This window comes from Manis javanica, chromosome 15 (genome assembly GCF_040802235.1).
Source record: "Manis javanica isolate MJ-LG chromosome 15, MJ_LKY, whole genome shotgun sequence".
Classification (NCBI taxonomy): domain Eukaryota; kingdom Metazoa; phylum Chordata; class Mammalia; order Pholidota; family Manidae; genus Manis; species Manis javanica.
In genome coordinates, this window is record NC_133170.1 from 56,513,203 (window position 1) to 56,537,147 (window position 23,945).

Sequence of the window (23,945 nt, forward strand, 5' to 3'; positions counted from 1 at the left end):
GGGTCCCGCCGGGCTGGGGCTTGTATCTTACCCCCTTCACAAGGCGCTGGGTTCTTGCAGGTGTGGATGTGGTCTGGATGTTGTCCTGTGTCCTGTGGTCTCTATTTTAGGAAGATTTTTCTTTGTTATATTTTCATAGCTCTATGTGTTTTTGGGAGGAGATTTCCACTGCTCTACTCACGCCGCCATCTTGGCTCCCGCCTGCAATTCCCTGACATTTTGCAGATGACTTTATCTTTGCTTGGGACGTGCCTTGCCATCCTTCCTCTGTTCTCGAATAACCCAGGTTAGAAGGAGCATGCCCATCTAGTCCTGGGGTTCACTCACAGCCTGCCCCAAACCTTGCCCGTGGCCAAGAACATAGTTTATACTCTGTTCCTAGAATTGTTGAAAGGCGTCAGATGATGGACTCTTAAGTAGATGGCTGTCCAAGCTTGGCCTGCTGTAACAAAATACCAAGACTGGGTGGCTTACATGCAGACGTTTATTTCTCACAGTTCTGGAGACTGGGAGTCTGAGATCAGGGTGTTGGTGTGAGCTCTCTTCCTGGCCTGTAAGGCTTGACGCCTCCCTGTACCCCCCATGACCAAGAGAAATAGAAGTCTAGTCCCTTTCTTATGATATGAATCCCATCACGGGGACTCTACCTTCATGCTTTTTTCTGAACCTGTCACCTCCCAAAGGCAACCTCCTTAATACTACCCCACTGGGGGTTGGGATTTCATCATGGATCCCTAGAGAGCACATGCATGCAGTCCCTTGTAAGCCTTGGTTTAGGGGGTAGGGACATGGGCCCCCACCAGTGACTACTGGATTCGCAGCCTGGGATTGAGGGACTGAGCTCTGTGGGCCGCAGAATGCACTCTCCACCACCCCTTGCCTGAGCATTAGTTGGGCACATTATTTAGCCTCTCTGAGCCTCAGTTTTCCCACCTATACTTGCTGGGATGAAATTTCCTATACTCTATAGGGCTAGTAGGAGAAGCCACTGGGATAAATTATGTAAAGCACTTATAGTAAGTGATCAATAAATGTGAATTCTTCTTATTAGCTATATCCCAAGTACAATATTATTATCCATTCATATATTTTTTCCTTTAAAAACATACCAAGAAACTGTCAGAGAAGATAATTGACTGTCACAGATAGAAAGCATTTGAATAACTTCTAGTTTGTTGGGTAAAATTTTCTGCTTGTGTTTATTTGCAAGGCCATCATCCAAGCTGCTTGACCAGCCATCAGAGAGGCATCTTGATATGTAAGCTTTCAAGGGCAGATGAAGATAATCAGATCTTGTGGAGCTGGGTTGATAAAAAGCAAAAGAGATGGAGAGGGAGGGTTTAATGATAAGACAGCCACCTGTATTTTGTGCTCTTTCAAATAAGAAGCCACTTAGTCCAGGAGAGGCCCTGGCTACATATGGTAAATGAGCAAAGAAAGGCTTCAGTGAGCCTAGAGCAAAGATCCAGGAAGATGTGTGTGTGCTGCATGTGTGCAAAGCCTCTGTTTTTAGCACACATTGAGCTGTGAGATAGGCCATGGAGGAGAGTGCAGACTGGCCTTTCCAATACTTCTCATTCTCTCATGCTCAACTGGCATTGTTATGATCCGAGAGGAAATGCGGTTCATTACCTCCATGCAGCAGGAGAGCTCCCAGGGCAGGCTCTGAGGATCAGAGGGTGGCTGAGCAGCCTGCACCTACCTGTCAGGTGCTGGCCTGGATATACTAGACTCATTGTCTCCAACTGTGGTAGCAGCACTGAGAAGTACCCCCGTCCTAGGACAGCTCTCTTTGCCTGGAGACTTGTGAAAATAAGGTCCAGAGAGGCTGGGTGATTTACTCAAGTTCATGAAGCTTGAACCTGGCAGTGTTATGGCTCAAACACTTACAGTCTGAATCCAGAATCTGTGGTCTGTCCCCCATAATTGCTGCTTGCACCCCCCAAAACTCCAAACAACAAACAGACCATAGACACCTGCTTCCAGCATCCCTCTGGCTCTCACCTGAGTTGGTATCAGCACTAGAGTGTGGTGGTCAGCAGCAGGATGAGCCATGCAGGGGCGGGCTGTCCGCCAGAGCTGGGCAGTGCCAGGGAGTGGCCTGGGCTGCAGGTGAGCTGCTAGTGTCTGGCCGGTAAGAGACCCGCATTGCCTGACAGAGCAGCAGCAGGCTAAGAGAGGGTGAGGGCCCCTGCCTGTCATACTTCAACCCCGTTTCTCTTGGCTAGAGACCTGGAAGTGGAACTTGCGTATCTGCTGTCAGACATCTTCCAGACCTAAGTCCACTCTAAGTCTGCAGAGATCAGCTGTTCTCAAAGCTTTTGGTTTCATGAATTAAGCCCCTGCAAAAATGTGTATTTTTATCTTTTAGGGTATAGAGTTTATTTAGCATACCAATTAGTCCTATGTGGTGAGTTTGTGTATTTAGGGTTTCTGTATCCTACCTGTATTTTTTTTTTTCTGCTGTAAGTCATAGGTTGAGAGATGTAGATTAAAGTCTACTAATGTGATTCTGTTTGTTTTCCCTTGTTTTTGATGCTTCATCTTATGGCCTGTTTAGTGCTTTTTGCCCTGAAATCAACCCTCAGAGTGAGATTCAGAGCCTCTACTTTCTTTTGATGTGCATTTGCTTGCACACCATTGTGTAGCCTTTCACATTCAACCTTTCTGAGTTACATGGCCTTCGGTATGTCTCTTGTATTGATGTTGCTGGTTTTTGCTTCCTAACCCAACATAGGAATATGGTGTTTGCATAGATGTTTAGATACTTTACATTTACTGTTAAAGCAAACAAATTGGATATTAGTTCTGTTGTCATACTTGATGTCATGCCTTCTAGTTTTGTTTGCTTTTTGTAATCTTTTTTATTTATAGGATCCATTGTCTTCGCTTGTGTGTGTGTGGTGGTGGGGGTGATATGTGTGCTTTCTGATGATTTGGAAACTTTGTGGTCTGCTTTAATTTCTTCTGGTGTTTACGTTGATAATTTCACTTTACTGTTGATTCAGCTCTGTCAACTTCTCTGAAAACTCTGGCTTCACCTCTTCTCTCTCTCCCCATTCCTGTTTCCAGTTTTTGTTGGTTCTTTTTGTAAATCAAATTCCTAAGGTTCACATTTATACCTTTCAATATTTTTACCTTGTCCCCAGCTGCGTTATTAGATTTAAATGGTATATTTTGTCCTCAGCCTAGAAAAGTTGGCAAGAACAGCATCCGGACATCACCCCTCCCTTTGTCTCCCCATTGCTTCCGAATTTTGTTAGTAATATTATTTCTGCATTATCATTATGTATAACATGTACAGTCTATTCTTGAAGAGTGATCTGAGAGCTTTCAGTCCTTCCATGAAATGGATCCATGCCTGTTGTCTGTTCTTTTACAATAGCGTCACTTGTCATTTCTTGGCTGGTTGAAGTTTGACCTGTAGTTTCTCCCAGACAGGCTCATGGGAATTCATTCCTGGAGTTATCGTACATTTGAAAATGTTTGCCTGAATGCCTCTCTCCTTGAACAACGGGAAGCCTGGATCTAAAATTCTTGGATCACACTTTCTCTGAGGACTTAATTAGCATTTTCCCTTGGGCTTCTTTTCTTTAGTGTTGCAAAGGTTGTTTGAAGCATCATCATTTTTCATGACTTTAAGGTGGCTGGCACTTTGGTCTAGGAGCTCAAAGCATTCTTTAGTTTTGAAGTGTGGTGTCTGTACGAGAACATGTCCTGGTGTTGGCCATTTGGCAACAGTTTTCTCCATGGATATAAGGGGCCCTTCAATCTGTGGATTCAATCTTATTTCCTTGATGGAAAATTTTTCTAAAACATAAATCTTTTAATTTTTTGTCTTCCAGATACTAGGTTCTCTCCTTCAGAGTAAATATTGCCGTATTGCTTATGGTGGCTTGTCACTGAGTCTCCATGTCATTTTTTTCTTGACTCCTTTAAAATTTTGTTTGTTTTGGTCTTTTTTGCCATCATGTCCTATTTGTCCCTTTCTGCTTTTTATTAATACCTTTTTTTTCCTTTGTGCTCCTTTCTCTATAGACTTCATATTCGTGGTGAATCATTGCATTTCCCATGTGTTTCCTGAGCTCTCTTGCCGTATGCTTTGTCTCCCGTTGTTGCCTCTTTCATATCTTGGTGGGAATTTTGTAACTCTGCTTTGAGCTCTTTGCTTTTTCTCTAAGATTTAAAAAATAAAAATTTAAAAAATTAATTTTAATTGTGGTAAAACACACAAAACACAAAATTTTCCCTTTTAGTCATTTTTAAGTGTACAAGCTCAGTAGTAGTAAGTACAGTTGACCCTTGATAACATGGGTTGGAACTGTGTGAGTCCACTTGATACGATTTTTTTCAATAAACATATTGGAAAATTTATTTAAGATTTGTGATAATTTGAAAAAAGCGTTTTCTTTTATCTAGCTTTATTGTAAAAATATAGTATATAACACATATGTAATATATGTAATACAGTTTATAATATATGTAACATACAAAATATGTGTTAATAGGCTCTTTATGTTATTGGGAAGGCTTTGGTCAAAAGTCGGCCACTCATAGCTAAGTTTTGGGGGAATCAAAAGTTATATAAGGATTTTCGACTGCACTGGGGGTTGGCGCTCTAACCCCCACATTGTTTAAGGGTCATCTGTATATTCACGTTACGGTGCAACCAATCTCCAGAACTTCTTTTTTTTTCTTATAAAACTGAATCTTTCTATGCATGTAAACAATAACCCTTCTATTCCTCCTTCCCCCTAGTCCCTGGAAATCACTATTCTACTTTCTGTCCCTGAATTTGATTACCCTAGGTACCTCACCTAAGTGGGATTATACAGTATTTGTCTTTCTGTGACTGTCTTATTTCACTCGGCATAATGTCCTCAAGGGCCATCCATATTGTAAAATGTGTCAGAATTGCCTTCCTTATTAAAGCTGAATAATATTCCATTGCACATACAGGCCACATTCCCTTGGTGGATGCTTGGGCTGCTTCTGCATTTTGGCTCTTGTGAATAATACTGCTGCTATGAACACAGGCACACAAATATCTCTTTGAGACCCTGCTTTCATTTCTTTGGGCTATATACCCAGGAATAGAACTGCTGGATCATATGGTAATTCTATATAATTTTTTGAGGAATGACTACATTGTTTTCCACAGCTACTGCACCATTTTACATTCCTACCAACAGTGCATAGGTTACCAATTTTTCCACATTCTTGCCAACACTTGTTATTTTCTTTCTTTCGTTTTTTTTTTTTGAATAGCAGCTATCCTAATGGGTACAACACACTATCTCATTGTAGTTTTGAATGGCTTTTCCCTTGTGATTAGTGATTTTGAGCATCTTCATGTACTTATTGGCCACTTGCGTATCTTTTTTGGAGAAATGTCTACTCCGGACATCACCCAGAGTCTATTGACCATTATTCATTTTGAGCTTTTTGGTGCTGTTGTTTTTGAATTGTGGGAGTTCTTTATATATTCTAGCTATGAACACAGTATTTGATATATAATTTGCAAATATTTCTCCCACTCCATGGGTTATCTTTTGACTGTTGATTGTATTCTTTGATGCACAGAAGTTTTAAATTTTGATGTAATTCAATTTATCTACTTTTCCACTGTTGCCTATGCTTTTGGTGTCATATTCAAGAAATCCTTGCCAAATTCAATGTCAGGAAGATCTACCCCTATGGTTTCTTCTACTTTAAGATATTTTTGAAAAAACTTTAAAATGCTTAGTGATGTTAATAACTTTTCCCTGTTTTTTGTCAACAATTTTTATATTATTTTCTGGTCAATGTTCTCATTTTCTGTTTGTTTTTCCTGTTTCTAGCTTTCTTTTGTTTTCATGTGGTCTTTTTATATAAACCTGTGTTGAATCTTTTTTATTAGGTCATCTTTGAATGAGCCAAGTTCTTCACAGATCTCCTTTCTCCATTAGGTTTGGGTGAAGAAGGGCCTGTGGTACAGGGTTGTATGCCCCTGGGAGTGAGTATTTTAGGGTTTAGGTACCTGCAAATGAAAAGGCCGAAGCATGGCTGTTTGCTGTTGAGGATCTGTCCTCTGTCCATATCAGTCACTGTCTGCTTCCTGCAAAGTCTCTGTGTTCTCACTGAGCTCCTTTCCCTGCAACACTCAGTGCTCAGTAAGGTCCCTGTCACTTCCTCTGGCAGCTCGCTGATCCCCTAATATTGCTCCAAATTGTTTTTCTCCCCAGAGTGCACCATCTTGTTTGGACAACTGTGCTCTGAGTTTTGTCTGAGATCTGCACCTGCTGATGTCCTTGTGACCTCCGTTGCTAGATTTCATAGCTTTTTGCTTTTAGTATGGATCAGAGTTTCAAAAGTTTATTTCAGTTTGTTAAAGGCGGCATTTGGGTTTTCAGTTTCCCATTCGCATTGATGTTGGGGTGACTTCCTGGAGAAGGTGAAGGTGGGACTTTGTGATGGGAATCCAGGCAGCTGTATTCATTTCAATTTTCTGTCCCTTCTTTTGGAGGAGTTTGAGAGCTTCCCAGTTTCCTATGGCACAGAGTGGAGCACTGAGAGCAAGAATTGCACGGAAGTTCTAGAACAGAATGGTTCTACAGTGGACTTCTGACTATCTCACTTACTAGCTATGTGACTCTGGGCAAGTAGCTAAATGCTTCTGTACCTTTGTTTTCTTCATTTGTAAAATGGTAGTACTGGTAACAGCCAAGATTTTATTGGGTGCCCACTGTGTGAAAGGCATTACTCTTGAGATTGTTGCAATATTTTAACTCATGTAAGTCTCCCCTAATATTGTGCCCATTTGACAGCTGAGGAAACTGAAGCAAAAGTTGTTAAAATGTCAGAGCTGGGATTCAAACCTAGGTCTTCTGGTTCTAGAGCCTGTGCTTGTCCAATGTACAATAATGCCTCTGGTGTTCAGTTCCTGCTCATGGGCTGATGAGAGGGTCAGAATGATAATCACAAGAACAGTGCACATGGAAAGTAAGACATTTCTCCTCTGTTTCTCTACCCCTACCCTTCCTGTTTCTCATCCTTCTCCCCCTTCTTCTTCCTGTATTCACACCTTTAGTGACAAGGTAGGAGAAACCGATGGCTTGGCATCATTTTGTTTGACTGAAGTGTCCAAAATGGCCCCAAGCATCCGAAAACCCTTCTTTCTTCTGAAGAAAAGTTTGAAATGCTGACCTTTGTATGGGAGATCAATTAGAAAATGATAAGGAAACCTTACCTTTCAGTCATTGTGCCAGTTTCCAAACATATCTTCATGTCTTTAGGAGCTAAAGATGAGACAGAGAGAAGGAGGACTTCTGGAAGCAGTCATTGGAGATGATCTTGGGCCAGTCTCTTCGGGAAAGGAGGAGAGGAGTGGCAGTGGGTGTCCAGTCCCTCCTCGGGCACAGTGAGTGCTCACAGCTGGCTCAGCCTCTTGGGTCCCAATGTTAGAACAGGTGGTAAAGCCGGGAGTTGGCGACCAGTGTTTGCAAATCATTCTCCCCATCATTCATGGATCCTCTCTTTGTTTGCCTCACTTTCACTCTGCAGATTTTTTTTAGAGGAGAAGAAGGCACAGGCTGAAAAATGGGCTCTTTGTTCTGTTTTTGTACTAACTTTCAGTGAGAGAGAGAGGAGAGAGGGGAGGAAGGGAGGTACAGAGAGATAGTAGATAGGGAAGTAGGGGGAGAACGCTAATTCCACGTCCTGCTGGAGAGTCAGACTGGTGGGGCCTTGGTCAGGCCCACATGGTTACAATGAGAGTTTGCCAGAATGATGACCTTCTGCTAAGAGGATGGCCCTCCTGAGAGGAAGGACTTGGATGGAGGAGGAAATGATTGGTAGATAAAATGACTGGCATCTCTTGGCCACTAAATCGCCATGTCAGGCCCCCATCTGGTGAGTGGGCAGTGAGTGGCAGTGTGCTCTGCCCTCCAGACCCTCAGTGACTGGGGAAAATGGCATCTAGAGTCCCGCCTCCAGTTTCCAACCTGGTCCTGAGCCTGCCCACCTGCTGGCCTGGATCCCCAGGGTTGAGTACACCTGCTGCCAGCCACTTAGTTCCTTTATGTCTTTGTGGACTGTTTGCCTTGACAGCTGCTTCCTCTTGTTGATTCTTGTGCCTTCTTTAAAACAGAAGCTTGCCTGGCACATTGGCTTTCTCCTCTCTCTCTGGGTGGTTGATTTCTTCCTTGAGTGCCTTGCCCTACCTTGCTGCCAGACTTCAGCCAAAGTCCCGCGGAAATCCCGTTCTGGAAGCAGAGGAGGCGCAGCGGCAGTTCTCACCGCCACGTCCATCCACCTCTCTCCGGGTCACCCCAACCTGCTTCCAAGAGGGAACTGAGCAGTCTCAGGGAGCATTTCATCCTGAAAAAGTTCTCCCAGGAAAGTTTAAAGAAGGGCTGCTGTTTAGAGATCAATGGAAACGAGATGGAATTTAAATATTAAGAAGAAAGCTCTTGCCTTCAGGTAAAGCTGACATTTGCATAATAATGAGAATGACTAACCAGATGGAATTGAGAATCTGACTGGAATCTCAAGTCCTGGTGAGGGAAGATTCATTTGCCTGAAATGGGATGGGAAATATGCTAATAAAGGCTTGCTGCTGTCCATCACATTGCACAGATTCTGAGACAAAGAAATAGAGCGAGCTCACAAATAGGAGGTGATACAACTTGACATTAAACTTAATTTGGTTTGTTTTCCCATCAGCCCCTGACAGATGTGCAATTCTGGAAGTCTTTAAAAGGGGTGGGGAGAATGATTCCCTTCTGTCAGAACTGTCTGACATTGTCATCACCAGGGCTGTCACTGTCATTATTGTTATTGTGTTAGAAACAACAAGAGGGAGGGAGAGGAAATCTGGAGTATGACCCGAATCATTATTGAGAAATAATTGGAACATCTAAAGAGAAAAGTAAAAGAAGAGAATAATGACTCCAAAACACATTTTTGTGTCTTGGTGCACAAGATGGAGAATTAGTATCTGGGTGATAGAATCGATAACTTAGAAGACACTTCAACTTGGACATTAGATTCCTTGAGGGAGATAGGCTTATGTTGCCTTATGTTAGCCTGACCCCATCTTGAGATGTAATTCTTTTATTCTGAGGCAACAGAAGCTATTCTGGGGGGAGACAGAGGAAAGTTGTGGAAAGCAAAATTCCCAGATGGTGCCTATCATCTCCTCCCCACAGTGTTATGTCCTATACAACTCCTTCCTTTTGAGTGTGGGCCAGACTTGTGTCTTGCTTCAAACAGAATCATAATCAATTCCCACCTGTTTAGCCAGGCTCCCTTATCCTTTCCATGGAACCACTCAATGTGATTCACCCAGGACTACACTTTGAAGGTGATGACTAAGTGTAAGTTAGAGTTACCTCCATCTCTTCATCCTGGAGCATCCTACTCCCTGTTACTAAAGTAGTTCAGTTCAAGTAAAAACATTTGTTGAGCATTTACTATATGATTCATTTAAAATCTTTTCTGAGTGAAAGCAGGCAAAAAAATAAGGCTTCCTTTAGGGTGGGGACAGGAAACTGGGGTTAATGGTAACAGAGTGGAGGAGAATCAAAGTCAAGGGCACCTAGTCCTACAGTAATGTCCGTAGCCATGCACTGCTGTAGCTGTTACAGATGCTTGATGGTCAAGTGTTGTAACATTAGCAAAGGGTTGTCGCTCCACCATTTCCTGATTTTTGACTTTAGAAAAATTACCTACGTGAGCTTCATTTGAAAAATGAGGTTGCTGATAATGACAACAACAATAATAAATGAGGCTAACGGTAAAGATTATAATACTGATAATATGATTTTGAGAATTAAGTGAGGAAAAATATGTATGATACTGGCATTATAGTAAATTCTCAGTATAGGTTGCTATTATAATATTGCTGTTTATGAGGTAAGTCAATAAAGGAAGGTTTCCTGTAGGAAACACCTTTTAATTAAGCCTAAAACAACTGCCAGATATTTGATAGGGGGAAGGTATGAGACGATTCCAAGCAGAATGGCCATCAGTGACCAAGGACCCCAGAGGTGGAAAGCTGACAATTTGTTGGGAGGAAAGTGGCTTCCTGTGGTCTTTTTTTTTTTTTTAATCACATCTTCCTTCTTTCTTACTGAAAAACTTGGCCATTTATTTCTTTCAAGCTAGAGCTTAGGTTACCTTTTTGGCCTCCTCATAAGCATAAGAAGATTCTTGGGTGAATAGAAACATAGCAGCATAGATGCTGGCCTCCAAGTCCCATTATGTTTATTTTCCTCTTTGTAACTGGGATTTGAACACTGACACTCAGGAGAATGACATTAAGTGGCTTGTCCACACTTTCCAGAGTGAGAGCCTTAGCTCCAGCCAGGACATGTCCAGATAGCCAGCTAAAGGGTATACGGGCTCCAGCCACCCTAGACTTCGGGGAATGGAAAGCTGCATAGTCTCATGTGTGGAAGGGCCCACCAGCGATTAATTGCAACTAAAAAAAAAATCTTAGGTGGCTCTGCAAAACCAGGTGTGGCATTCCCTTTCCCTGTCCCCTCCTTTTCTTTCTCCCCTCTCTCTTAGCAAAGAGGCAGAGACTCACGGTAACACATCCAAGTTCCCCCAAAGAAGGGGTCAATGTCATCATGAGAAAGAGCTTGTCGATGCACCGCCTTGAACACCCTGCAAACCGTAAGTCTCCTCTTACAGATGGCAGGATGCACTCCCCTCTGGCCTCTCAAGGTGAACCCAAGACCCTGGGGTGAGGACAGAGGGCTGGAGGGTAGAGTTGGAAACAGTAAGGAGGGGCGGGATTAGAGACAGGAGGACGTCTTGAAGGGCCACACTAGGTGGATTGTGTGTGGCATGAAGGGCAAATGGATGGCAAAAGAGGGCAGTGCTTCACCCATCCTCTCAGTCCTGGGACTGTGTGGCTGCCTCCTCACTCTGCGGCGTGGCCCCTACTGCACCCCGCTGCACTGCCGACAAAGTGAGTGGTGATGGGTGTGTGTGGAAACTGCATGAGACTGTTGCATGTCGCACCCTTTTTGGCCTCCTCATAAGCATAAGAAGATTCTTGGGTGAATAAAACATGGCAGCACCCTCTGCCCTCAAACCAGTTCTGCCCTGAGGTTCGGTGCTGGAGAGCACTGATGAACTTGGGAAATTCGCCACAAAGTCCAAGATGGTAGGCTCATCATGGGGTTCAGTGTGGAGGATATGGGTGCTGGCTTTAGCTTGTGGAGCATTACCTGGTATTTGCTTCAAAAGTTCTATGTATGAGACTTGCTGTTTGGAAAGAATACACCCAGGATGCCAAGTACTGAGCTGCCAATGTCCATCCTGGCTGCAGAGTGGACCTGGGCTACTTAAACCCCAGCACTAAGGTTGCTTGGTGTTCTGTGGGGTTGGGTCTCGATCTCTTCCCTCAGAACCCTTACCACAAAACTTGTTTCTTGACTACTGTCCTCCCTGAGCTCTGAGTTTCTTGGGGACTGTGCTGGGTGTCTTGTCTACTGCTTTATTCCAGCTCAGTGGCTGAAACTTTCAGTGCATATTTGCTGAATGAGTGAATGAATCTCAATGACATGGATATGTGTTGTGTGACGTCTGTGAACCTTCAGTATTTCCAAGATCACTGGTTTGCCTTTGGTATGTTCCAGATGACAGGAATACAGACTCTTGTGTTTGCGTTGATGCTCTTCCTCGCAAGGGACACGGCCGCCCTTTTCTGTCCCTACCCTCTGTGGTTCTACGGTCCTTCTCTGTAGCCTGTTGCTTTGGGTGGCCATGTCAGTACGGAGTTAGAGGCTGGTAGTGATTTTAATGTTTGCCCCTGTTCTGCCTCTGGAGGTACAGGGTGGGTGGCCATTCAGCAAGTGGGGAGAAAAGGGCTTCTAGCAGAAGAGTGGGCCACTGGGGAGGGGGGCAGGAATAGAGGGATGCCCACTTCTCATGAGTGATTGGTGCCGGGAGTTCTTCAGCCGTGGTCTTCGTGTTGCTCAAATTGGATGATTTATGTAGCATTTTCTATGTTTCCGTCTTTAGGGGCCCTGTGAAATTCTGCAGTGGGGTTCGGGTCTCACTGAGCCGATAGGCCCAAGCCATAGCTGGCTTTCCCCTGGCCCCACTGCATTTGGATACATCACGGCCATATATGGATTGAAACCTAAAATATCTCTTCCATTGAGTACCTAAGGTATGCTGGTATATTAGAATTCTCTAGAGAAACTGACCAGTACATATGTACATGCCTACACATACATTATATACATGCATGTATAGGTATGTATATATGTTTGTATGTATGTATACCAGCTATCTGTGCATCCCTTAGCCCAGATGAGTTCACACTTGACCACCAATCCCCCAAATTAACTATCAAAATGGATCTTGCACAAGTCTGAATGAGGGTAGAATAGCATTTTGTGGGCCCAGGAGCCAGACCCAGTAGGAGGCCGGGACCTCAGGCACAGGCCTTCCTACTGCACAGCTTCTTGGCAGGTGACCATCGGCCCACCTGGGGTTGGGCTGGTGGCCATGGCTGTGCATATAGTTGCATATCGGTTGTACCGAATGAAGAGGAGGCGCTGTCCCAGTGGGGTATTTGTGGCCTGAGCTGCCTTTATCCCTTCTGTAGTGCAATGCCACTTGCCATTTATAATTAATCTGTCACTTCGCAGCTAACAAAGTCATTCTGACTGGCAAGAGACTACTGGAGGAGGACTCCTCCCTGAGAACACCAAGCTGGCACTGAGCCGTTTGTCACCATTGTTATTGTCTTCCTGTGGTTACGATCATTATTAATAATGATGATCACGATCATTAGGCATAGGGAGAAAATAATGATGAAATGGCTTTAATTAGGCATTATAAATACATCATGTTCTTATCATTATGTTGTCTAGTATTAATTATAATCACTATAATCACTAGAACAGTACAAACTTCTGCTTGAGTTTGTCTTCTGTGTGATCAAAGCCCTGAAAGACACGATCTTGTTAGCTTTCCGGACATGCTGGCAGAGGGCGGGCAGGTTTCAAATTATGACCCTGTGGGTGGGACTAAGTATGGGCTGAAGGGATGTAATAAGAACTCCAGAAACCCAAACCAAAATGCAGCAAAACAAACAGTGGATAGCCACCCTGTGGGGAGATGTGTCTGCTGTGGTACAAAGGCTAAAATGAGATCAATTTCAGCAAGTTCAACTCTACTTTCCTTTTGAGCAAGTTCAACTCTACTTTCCTTTTGAGTTTTGCCTCTGCTGATTCACAGCTGTGTGACCTTGAGAAACTTGGTTTGCCTCTCTGAACACAGTGATTAATATTGCTTTACTCTTCTACTGCAATTAGAGACAGAACATATTTTCCTTTTCCAATCTCCCATTAGTTTAATGAAATGGCACAGTACAGCCTGTAAAAGGTCCCAGGCTGTGAACTCTTGGAAGAAACCAAGCGAATATTCAGTCCAGCACCTGCATACAGCTTGGCACCTACACTTGATGAGTGTTGGTTGAGTAAAGATATTGGAGGAGCTTGCTCTATATAATTTATGTATAACATAGCTAGAAGAGATTTTTAAGTAGATCTGTTGATTTCTGGTACATAAATAAGCTTCTGAGCTGCCTGAAGGCAGAGATAATCTGCGCTTTGCCCCTGTCAACTGCCACCCCTGGGCTCTGACTCTCCACTTCCCTCAAGTCCCCCGGAGCTGGGTAGGGACCCTTGGAAGCGGCCTGTAGGGGAGAAGGAGGCCTCTGGGCTGTGGGATTTCAAAAGGATGGGCATGTGTGCAGATGGCACACTAGTGCCCCATGACATTGACAGCTGTCCGCCCGGTGGGCTGTGACCCTGCTCATCCTGCCTCCTCCCTCCACTGTGACTGCTGCCCCTCCAAGGCCATCCTGGAACCCAGGCCCACTCTGTAGCTGAACTCTTCCATAACGGCATCTGTGACTTGGGCCTGGGCTCACAGGATCTCCTGTTTGAGGAACCCTAAAGTTGGCTAAAAATAGCATGGTCTCTCAGATAGCCCATGCCCCAATTCTGTCCGATTTATACTGTAATTTGCATCTAGGAGGAGATGTGCTGACAAAGGTGAGCTCAGTTTTATCTTAATTATTGGAAATTCCTCATTAATGGGGAACAAATTAATGAACTCTTGGCTCTCCTTTAAAGTGCTGGTCATGCAGACGTAGTGCCCTGCTGTCTGCCTGCTAATGCCCTGACCTCACTTACTCTTCTGAAGTCCAGCAGCCTCCTAGTGTGGTCATATCCAAAGGACACTTCCAGGCCCAGCTCTAAGTCCTGTGCAGCTGTCCATACCTTTCCCCTCTAACAGTGTCCTCAGGGACCACAAGTTTCAGGCAGGAGGAGTCTGGGTCCCCTCAGAGGAGAGGCTCCAAGGAGGCACCAAGAAACCTCTATTACTTTAGGCCACAGAGGTTTGGGGTGTTTGTTACAACAGCTAGTGTGTTAGCTGATGGCTAAGGACACTGACAGAAAAATTCCTGGGAAGGGGATGCTGATGAGATGGGAATTCAAGCGAACAGTCCCTGCTTGGTGGGGCACAGTTTCACTGTCTCTGACCTTGGTCCTCCATTATTATCTTTCCTAATCATTTCAAACACCAGTGTAGAAGTTAGCAGCTCGTGCTGGCTTCCTTATGTGACTCCCAGATGATAACTGGGGAGAGTGATGTTCAGGAGGGCCAGCGTCAGGCACAGCACACTCCACCTGCCCTTCCGCGTGCCTGCATCCCGCCCATATGCTTGCTGTTCAGCTTCTCCATAAGGTACGTCGCCATTGATCATGTCCCTGTTCTCTGCTTGAGGGCTGGGCAGAGGGGTGGAGGTGCCCGTGGAGCAGGAGTGTGACATGGCCGTAATTTCAGGCTAACGAACGAGCTCTGCAGGCGCCTTTGCTGATTGCCAGCTCTCAGCTTTGTGTGCTGGAAACATCTTGAACAAATGTCATGGAGAGCATCCCGGCAGCGTCCTGCAGACGAGGACAGGGGGCTGCCGAGTTTGCCATCTGCCTGCAGCTTCTCCGAGGTAATTATATCAGAGCCTCTCAAGCCCTGGAACAGGAGATGTCAAATGCACTTTCCTTCCTCTAGGAAGGCAATTTTCATTTTCTCTGTTCGTTGGGAACTGTATGTCCTTACTGCCCCCAAGGGTGGAGAAGGGCAGGGAGAGGAGAGGGGGCAGTGGGAGGGTGGAGCAGGGGTGGGACGGTGACAGAGGGAGGGCTCACTGCCACTGAGCCCAGAGAGGGGTAGGCATGTATGCTAATTCTGGCAACTTTTAATTGGTTGATAGGCTGGAAAAAGTCCATTATTATTCCTGCTCAGCTTTCTGACTGTAGAGGTTTGATGTCTTCTTTATTAGGGTAATAGTCTGAGAGCATTTTCTTTTTCTCTGATTGCTAATTTGCATTAGGGAAAGGAAATGTGTCTGATAGCTCTTGGAAGGAACATATCTTTTCAAAATTTGCTGAAAACAGAGTTTTTGTGTTTTTTCCCTTTGCCCTCCTACTACTGCTCTTTGGGGTGGGAGGAAAGGGGGATGCAGTTCTAAATACGAAGGACGGAGTCTCCCAGGGAGACTCTCATCAGGCCAGAGAAACGCAAAGCAAGTCCTCACTGGAAACATTTTAAAATGTAGTGCTCCTCCAGGTCGCCTTTTCTGGGTCACCGTCCTGAGATCCGGCTCCTCTGGATTCATCTGTCTGAGTGCAGGATTAGGGGACCTTCTGGAGAAGGAAGGACAGTGGTGTGTCTTATTTACAGAATTACATATAGAATTTTTATAACAAAGGCTAATGATCAAGAGCACAAGGTCACTAGAAGACAGGGCAAATGCCCACTAACAAAAAGCTTGAGGACAGGAAGGAGTAAAAACATTAGTTTAAAAAAAATAATTTTATGGTTGGAGATACTGAATTTTATAAAGAAAAAATGGTTGATCCAAGGTTGCCTAGTAAGTAGGCTGATGAACTGTCCCTCTTTTTTTGGGATCTAGGGAGTTCCTGGGCCATGGAGCTTTGCATTTTAAAATGAAGACGGTCCCTGGTAAAATGGGTGGAGCTGGTCACCCTACAGTAAGTTCACCTGGGTCACCAGATCCAAGGACAGGATTCTTCCTAGTTTTTCACAGCTGCCCCAGGGTATATGTACTGTCTTAATTGCTGTGTTAATTGGCTTTATTTAAGGTTTTATTATTTTGCAAACAGACACTACCTGACCTGCTGGTGAGGTAATATGGCTGATCCAGGGCTACATCCGAGAATGAACACACCGAATACTACCAACACTGGCTTTTACTTTTTGAAAAACTGCCTCTGAGAGGTTGCATATTTAGTCTATGGCTCAAAATGTTTGGAAATTCCAAATCTTGTGACGTGTTGTTAGACCCAATGTTTAGGTCTGGTCAAGAGACAGAGGCATCTTATTTTGCAGTTGTATTTTGTGGCAAAATTATCCTTTAGTTATTTGCCTCTTGTTCCTCTCTCTTGCTCTTCTAGCTTTGGCCAGAAAATATTTTCTTGCCTATCTCTCTCTATTAAATTATGTGTTATTATATTCTTATACTAACTTGCTTTAGGGGTTATGTATCCCTAAAGGTAGAAACCATGGTGGATTCTAAGTGCAGAAGATGTTTAATCACCACCAACATGGTTTAATGAGCAACTAGAGGCAGTAACCCGTTGGGTATTGAAGACACTGCATGCTGGCATAGGGGATGGAATGTTTGGCACAACATTCTTCAAATGTAATGTAAAATTGGTGAGGATCCAGAATTTGGTTAATAGAAAGTAAATGTTGTTACAGCACCATTAATGAAATCTTAAGAAGGTTTTAGAGAAGATGTGTAGCAGGATGTACTAGAGTGGAATCATAATTGCAGGACATATACTCTGGTGATCAACTTGACATTGATTATTTAATTAAAAAATAATCCAAAATGGAATATCAATTTCTCTTTAGAGGTAGAAGAAATATTACAAAAACCTATGTGAGAAAGCTAAAAAAATAAGGAGCATTATATGCTTTTCCCATCTAAGAACATTTTATCTTTTATCATGTTTTAGCTTGACATTGCTATGTAGCATTAGGTCAAGTATTAGACTGAACCAGTTGCAATTTTTTTAGGTCAGAAATGGTCAAGTATTGGCAATTTTATACAGTTCAACATAACATGACTATTTCCATCTTGCTGAGGGAGAAATGGAATTTATTATTGAGACAGTTATTGGAGAAAAAGCAGAAAGTTATCTAGTCCTTTTGATCCCCAATACAGGGTTTTGTTTTTTCTTCTTTGTTGCTCTAGCCCTAGTGGCTGTCACAGAGCAGAAACTTGGTACATGTGTGTGGTAGTGGTTAAAAAATGGCCACAAATTTGTTGACACTGTTTCCATCAAGAGGTGGAGTCTATGTCCTTAACCCTGGAATCTAGGCAGTCCTGTGATTATTTCTGCCGGTAGAGTATGGCAGAAGTGGCACCCTGTGAACCCCATAGCTAAGTCATAGCAGGCCATGCAGGTTGCCTGGTTCTCTTAGAATGCTCATTATTGTGACACCCTCCTGTGCAATCCACTTCACGCTGTGAGAAGTCCACATCCCATGGAGAGGCCACATGTAACTGCTTCTGCATGTGGGTGCACACGTGGAGCCTGGGCTTTGAGCTCTTGTAGCCCAGTCAGCAGGCATGTGAGTGAGGGAGCCTCCAACACTGAGTCTCTGGGACTCTGGGACTGTGCAGCAGAGAGAAGCCATTCCTGCAATGTTCTCAAATTCCTGACCCACAGCATTCATGAGCGTAAGGAAAAGACACTTGTTTCAAGTCACTAACTTTGTAGTTCAGCAGTAGGTAACATGATTCCTCATGTGTGCATGTCACTTAATTTAAAAATTATAATATATTTTTAAAGGAACAACACATATTCACTAGAGCATGAACTGAAAGTGCAGACAAGCCAATAGAGGAAAACTAGACAGCTCTTGTCTCATTCAGAGACAGTTGCTGTTAACATCTCTCAGACCTCCTTTATTGGGCATAAATCACAGGACCCAGCTGTGTATAATATGATCTAATGCATGATTATTATAATAAAATTTATAAACATATTACATACCCATTTTTAACATGCAGGATCATACTACCCACATTGGTTTTTAACTTTTTTTTGACCAAAATATTGTTGACATTGTTCCATACCTGTATTTAAAACTCCAACTTATTTATTTGTACTGATTGCATGAGGTTTGTGGCATGATTGCACTGTAATTTATTGTGATGGATATTTACCCTTTTTCTACACTTCTTTTGCACAATTCATGTATCACCTTCTAAAGATAGTGTTTAAATGATTCAGGCTGCCTGTGAGTTGGTGCCATTTCTTTTGCACATCCCAGGCGCATTTCTAATTATCCTCTTGGTTGTTCTTCCTCCCCTACACACACACACACACACACACACACACACACACACACACACACACACACACACACACACACACACACACACGGGGATTCAGTCAGAGAACATACATAAATGCATAGATAAGCACACCGAAGATGGCTATGGATCTCGAGATGAAGTGCTTTCCAAAGGGAATGAGCATTTTCTTTCTCAGACATACAGGGTTGCAACAAGCATCTGCTCTTCCAAAGAAACAAATATTTTTAAAAGATGCTGTAGGATATAGTTTAGGCATAATGTAAGAGGTTTTTCTTTCCTTCACTGTTCTTTTGTAAATATGTCCCCCATGGTTTCTGCATTTGGGAAATGTCAGCATAAATGTGACATAAAAATGGGCTGGGCAGCTGGTTGGTTTAGGCTTTCTGGAATGGAGGAAATAACATGGAGATTTAAAATGGTGTCTACATGGATAAGCTCTTCTTTTTCATTTTTTTTGTCTCCAGCCAAAAGGTCCAAAAAGACTTCCTTGCTTTTTGTTAACTTCAAGTAAATAGAATATAGGCATTTTTTGACACCCTTTGCTAGAATGAGTGACCCGCAAACTTTCCACAGGATAATATAATATAGAGTTGCTCAGAGGAAGCACCTAGAATTTTGGGTTTCTCTATGATAAGAGAAATAAGGCTGAGAGGCACTCTCTCTTGATATGGTTTGGACTTCCCGTTACTGTTCCAGCTCCCTGGTGTATTTCACAGCTAAGTTTTGCTGTCAGTCTGAGCTGAGTCAGGGTCTAGTTCCCTCATTTATATGCTTTGACTCCTGCAGGGTAACTGAACCTCTTAAGCCTAAATTTCTATTTTGTATGATGCAGACCACAAGGGTTGGGTCTGGGAGGATGGAGATGGTCAACATAAAGCAATTGGCTCATAATGAACACTCACAGATGTTGATTTCAATCTCTGCTCAGGACCACCATTTCCAGTGTCATGGTGTTACGAGCTGGAGACAATGAAATTCACTGGGATTCTCCTGAGAAAGTAAAAGGTGTCTCTGAGGGAGAGTTTTTAAGAGCTTAGGGTAGCATTAGTTACCCACCCTTCCTCCTTTGCCCTGAGTGGCTGGGTTATGTTCTAAATCTATTTCACGTGGCTAACGGAAGAGGTTGCTTCCTTGGTTCAGAGGTGACGAGAGGGAAATCAGGAACGTCTGGCATGTGAGCTCTGCTGGCAGCCCCTCTCCAGCGTCACCCGTGTCTTCAGGAAGCCTCCTCAAATCGTGGAATACTTGATCTCAGTGGTGGCTTTCTTTTGGGAACTGTAAAGGAACTGAAGGTGCAGTGGATTTAAAGAGTGCTGTGGGTTCAGAGGCAGTAGGAGCAGGAGGAAATGAACTTTTGAGTCTGTCGATGTTGGGGAGAGGGATTTTGATTGTTACAGGTAGTGGAATTGGGAGTCAGGATAGTTTAACAGTCTCCTGGTGGCAGGCTGACTCTGGGTTAACTTTTCCCTTTAAGGTCATGCATCATTTGTGATTTTCTAGTTACATCTCTTTGGGATACTGGAGAAAGGCTGATTCAACCAAATCACTGGGAAATAAAAACTTTCAGTCCAACGCTTCTGTCTCCTTCAAAGGTCAAAGAATCCTTTGGCCTGCTAACATTTTTTATTACCTTGTAAAATATTCAATGGCTTTCCCTACAAATCCTGGTGCCTTGCTCAGAAGTAACATAACTGGTGGCAGGGAAAGGCTAGGGCTGGTTGAATCTAAAATGAATGCAAGAAATTCACTTGCTTGTTCAGAATATAATTTCTTTCCATTCTGACCCTTATTTTTCCTGCAGATCATGGGCTTGTGCTTACCTGCAACTGTGAATTGTTATGTATTTTGCACCCTACAGTCCTTTCTGTTCAAGGACACGGGTTGTATGCCAAGCGATACAGTTGGATTCCAAAGCTCAGGCATCAACCATCCAGGATCAGAGCTAGAGGGTAGATTTCAGGTGGATCCAACCAGTAGGGGGAATATTCTAATAAATACAGACGGATGGTCAAGTTCTTTGTTTCTTCTTGGATATAACCCTTGGTGATATTAACAACTTCATTTTGGTAGTTATTGGAAAGAAAGAGGGTTAGTTTTGTGTGAGGTCCTGAATGAAATGTAAACGTAGACTATGCATGTAACAAATGAAAATGCCCTTTAGAGTGTGGGAAAAAGTTTTCATATAAATAACAATAAAACCCATGTATTTAGAGTTACAGTTGATAACAGGTGTAGAACTAATATCAGACAAAGGACGATAAACTTATGGCCTATAATTTCAGAAAAAGCTGCTGGACCAGTAATTGGAATGATGCCTTTCAGTAAGATATTCCAAGTCCTGCAAATGCTACTGAATGTGAAAGCTCTTAGCCAGAGAAGGTTACTTAAGGAAAAGGAACTGAATGCTTCTTCAATACTTGTTAAGTGCCAAATACATACATAGACATTGTCTTCCTTAATACTTGTAATAATCTTGTGATGTCAGTGTTACAATTTTTATAGATAAAGACATTGAGGGACAGAGTAGTTAAGGATTTAACTAATCTCATATGGCCACTGAATGCAAATGGTGCATCTAGAATTCAAACCATGTCTATCCAGCTCCTAAATGTATTCATTCTCCATCAGTCAGGTCTCTGTAGGGTTAATGTATTTGACTCAGACATTTTGCTTCAAAGCCAAATATAAGGGGTAGAAAAGTTATCCACAAAGTCAAGAAATGAGAAGTTTCAACTTTACTTTTATTGGCTTTTGCCAAATGTCCCTCTTCCGTTGCTTCTCTGGCCTCTTAGCAAAGAATATGTTCACAAGCGTAGTGATAAGAATGGGACTTGTCACGGTGTTTTCAGATGTAAAATGTCGAGAATAAAAAGAATGAGTCGAAAATATCAAAGAGAGGCTGGATGAATTTTTAGAGAGGGTTTGTAATGTTAGAACTGTAGGAACAACCCCAGAAACTAAACTTGCCAGTGGCCCAGGTTTGATGAGGCTGCGGGGGCTGACCCATGTTTAGAGCACACTATTTATTTACCAAGTAAGATTTCATTTCCTGTGACCACACAATGGTGCATTCCACTCAAGGAAAATTTTCTTAATACTAAAATAATGGGTGTGTAGGTTTTATAACCTGAAGGGTTTATTAGTGAGTGGACTCAGAAGGAAGGGAACTGGATGACCATGTGGGTATTTTCTCCAGCTACAGATGAGATGATGCTGTGTTTCGTGATCAGAACATTCTCATCTGCTACATAACTACAGCGTTCTTGTTCTTTAGTGCCACTTATCCTAGACTCCATAAAGATTTTACTCCTTTTATGTGATTCATGAATTCTGTTTGTTTAAACCGGTGTTATAAAAATATCCACTCTAGTCATCTTAATGGGACCCCCACGAAGCCATTCACTTTGCTGCTCTGAATGTGGGAAACTCAGGGCCAGTCTCCTCCATTAATATAAATCTCGGATGTCACACTTACTCCGAGTTTTGGTGCTAACTTCCTGGCGCCTCCCGGTATACCAACTATAAGCACATAAAGCCCTCCAGCTAGAGCTGATTTAGTCTCACCTGACATTCAGCAATGAAATGGAATTAGGAAAATAATTAGCTAGAGATTAGAGTATAGGGAAAGAAAATTAATATTAGATGAATTAGAGAAAGACTTCAGTAAGTAAGAATTAATTAAAGAATTGAAGTATATAGGATGGAATGGACACTGCATTTTATTCTGACAAGAGAATACACTAGAAGAAATATTTCCTAGGAAAGAAACTATAGTTCTGGTATATCATTTCATTAAGGATGACAATCATTTGAAGGGCTCATGTAAATGAAGCATTACTATTTTTGAACACATTTAAAAACTTTCTTTCAAATCATTCAAAGGTAATAAAGCATGGTTGGAATTCTATATATTCCAATTATGGCATGTTTATCTTTATATAATTGACAGCACCATGTATGTTTACCTTTATATAATTGACAGAGCACCATGTATGAGGTGTCTGCTAGACTTTATGAATAAACAATAAGATGGTCTCTTCCTTTAAGGAGCAGTTGCTTTAAATCCCATTATAAAATATTCACACAAGGAAGAGTGGTATATGACTGAGGGCTGTATATGCATTGTGCCCAGTGGGTGGCACATGCTACTGTTGGGAAGGATTATCCTGACATCTTGGATGTCAGGAGGTGTGGCAGGTAGCTTTAACTCAGGGAAGTTAATCACCGCTATTTACCTTCTAGAAGAGGTAGATGTTCCCCTCAGGCATGAGTACTTGGAAGGGTCCTTAAGTTTCCCAAGTTATTGTCCTTGTTTCCAATTTGATTGCCTTTGCAGGGTTACGGCTCTACACTTACTTGGCAGCATAAATGTCTGTGTTCAAGTACTTTCCAAGAGCACATTCTGGAATTTTCAGCTGTCTAATAGTTATTAAAATCATATTGAGCAAAAACAATGTCAGGGATATATTGCATCAAGGATGCACAGTTAATTCCTTCTTTTGAAATGCAAATATTTCCTTCCAGACCCAAGAGAGCTGTGAACCTGGATTGAATAATAATGAGTTCTCCAAATGTTTGTACTCTGGGGTGAGTCATGAGACCCAGGTGGAGAAACATTTTAAGAAACAGTCTTAGGAAACCCCTTGTTGAGGCTGTGGAGAGAATGTGTCTGAGAATGACTTTTATCATATAGTGCAAAGTATGGGGAAATACTGATTTCTGTTGTGCAAGTTACCCAGTTAGTCGTTAGGCTTGCTCACTGATCACAGGTAACCCCTCCATCTTTGGCCATTTCAATGGTACTTGACCCTCTGTGGTAGTATGAGCAGGAGCAGAGATATAATGGCAACTGAGATCTGCCACTGTTATGAGCTGGTCACCATCAGGAGAAGGGACATAATCGCCATTAAAGAGAAGAGACTTTTTAAGATAAGGAAAATGAGTCTGAATAAAATTATTTCCACTTACCAGGTTATATGAGTTAATTAATCCAGATCAGTGCTGTTCAAAATGGCAGCCACGAGCCCCATGAGGCTGCTTACAATTACCTATAAATTAATCAAAATTAAAAATCCAGTTCCTCAATTATACTAGTAACCTTCCTGGTGCTCAGTAATTGGCTACCAGCACAGATACAGAACGTTGCCTTTATTGAAGAATGTTCTATTGTATAGCCCTGGTCTAGGGCGTAACAAGGAGAGAATGGCCCAGGCAAGAAGTCAATGCCCAGAGTGGTGTATCAAGATGCTGTCTATCCTCTTCTCGCTTCCCTCATCCCATTACGTCATTAGTGCTTTGACTGAGCTGGTGCAAACTGATCTTGTTTACCCACTTACTTTAGAGTAAGGGAGATTTTCCCCCATTAACCAAATTATGGGCTCACATTTGTATATTACATACTTTCATCACCTCTTTATCTTATCTGCTTTATAGAATATCCACAGTTAGTACATTAGCGTAGGTTTTGTTATGAACTGTGGAAAAATGCTTGCTGGAAAAGTTGATTGGAATTAATGGT

At 42.7% G+C, this 23,945-nt stretch overlaps 1 long non-coding RNA gene across 1 annotated transcript; it reads left to right on the top strand.

Moving 5' to 3' along the window:
- Positions 1–10,549: 10,549 nt before the first annotated feature.
- Positions 10,550–15,013, top strand: LOC140846529 (uncharacterized). Its single transcript, XR_012125704.1, has 3 exons — positions 10,550–10,659; positions 14,600–14,760; positions 14,860–15,013. It is a non-coding gene; the product is annotated as an uncharacterized lncRNA (long non-coding RNA).
- Positions 15,014–23,945: the final 8,932 nt, after the last annotated feature.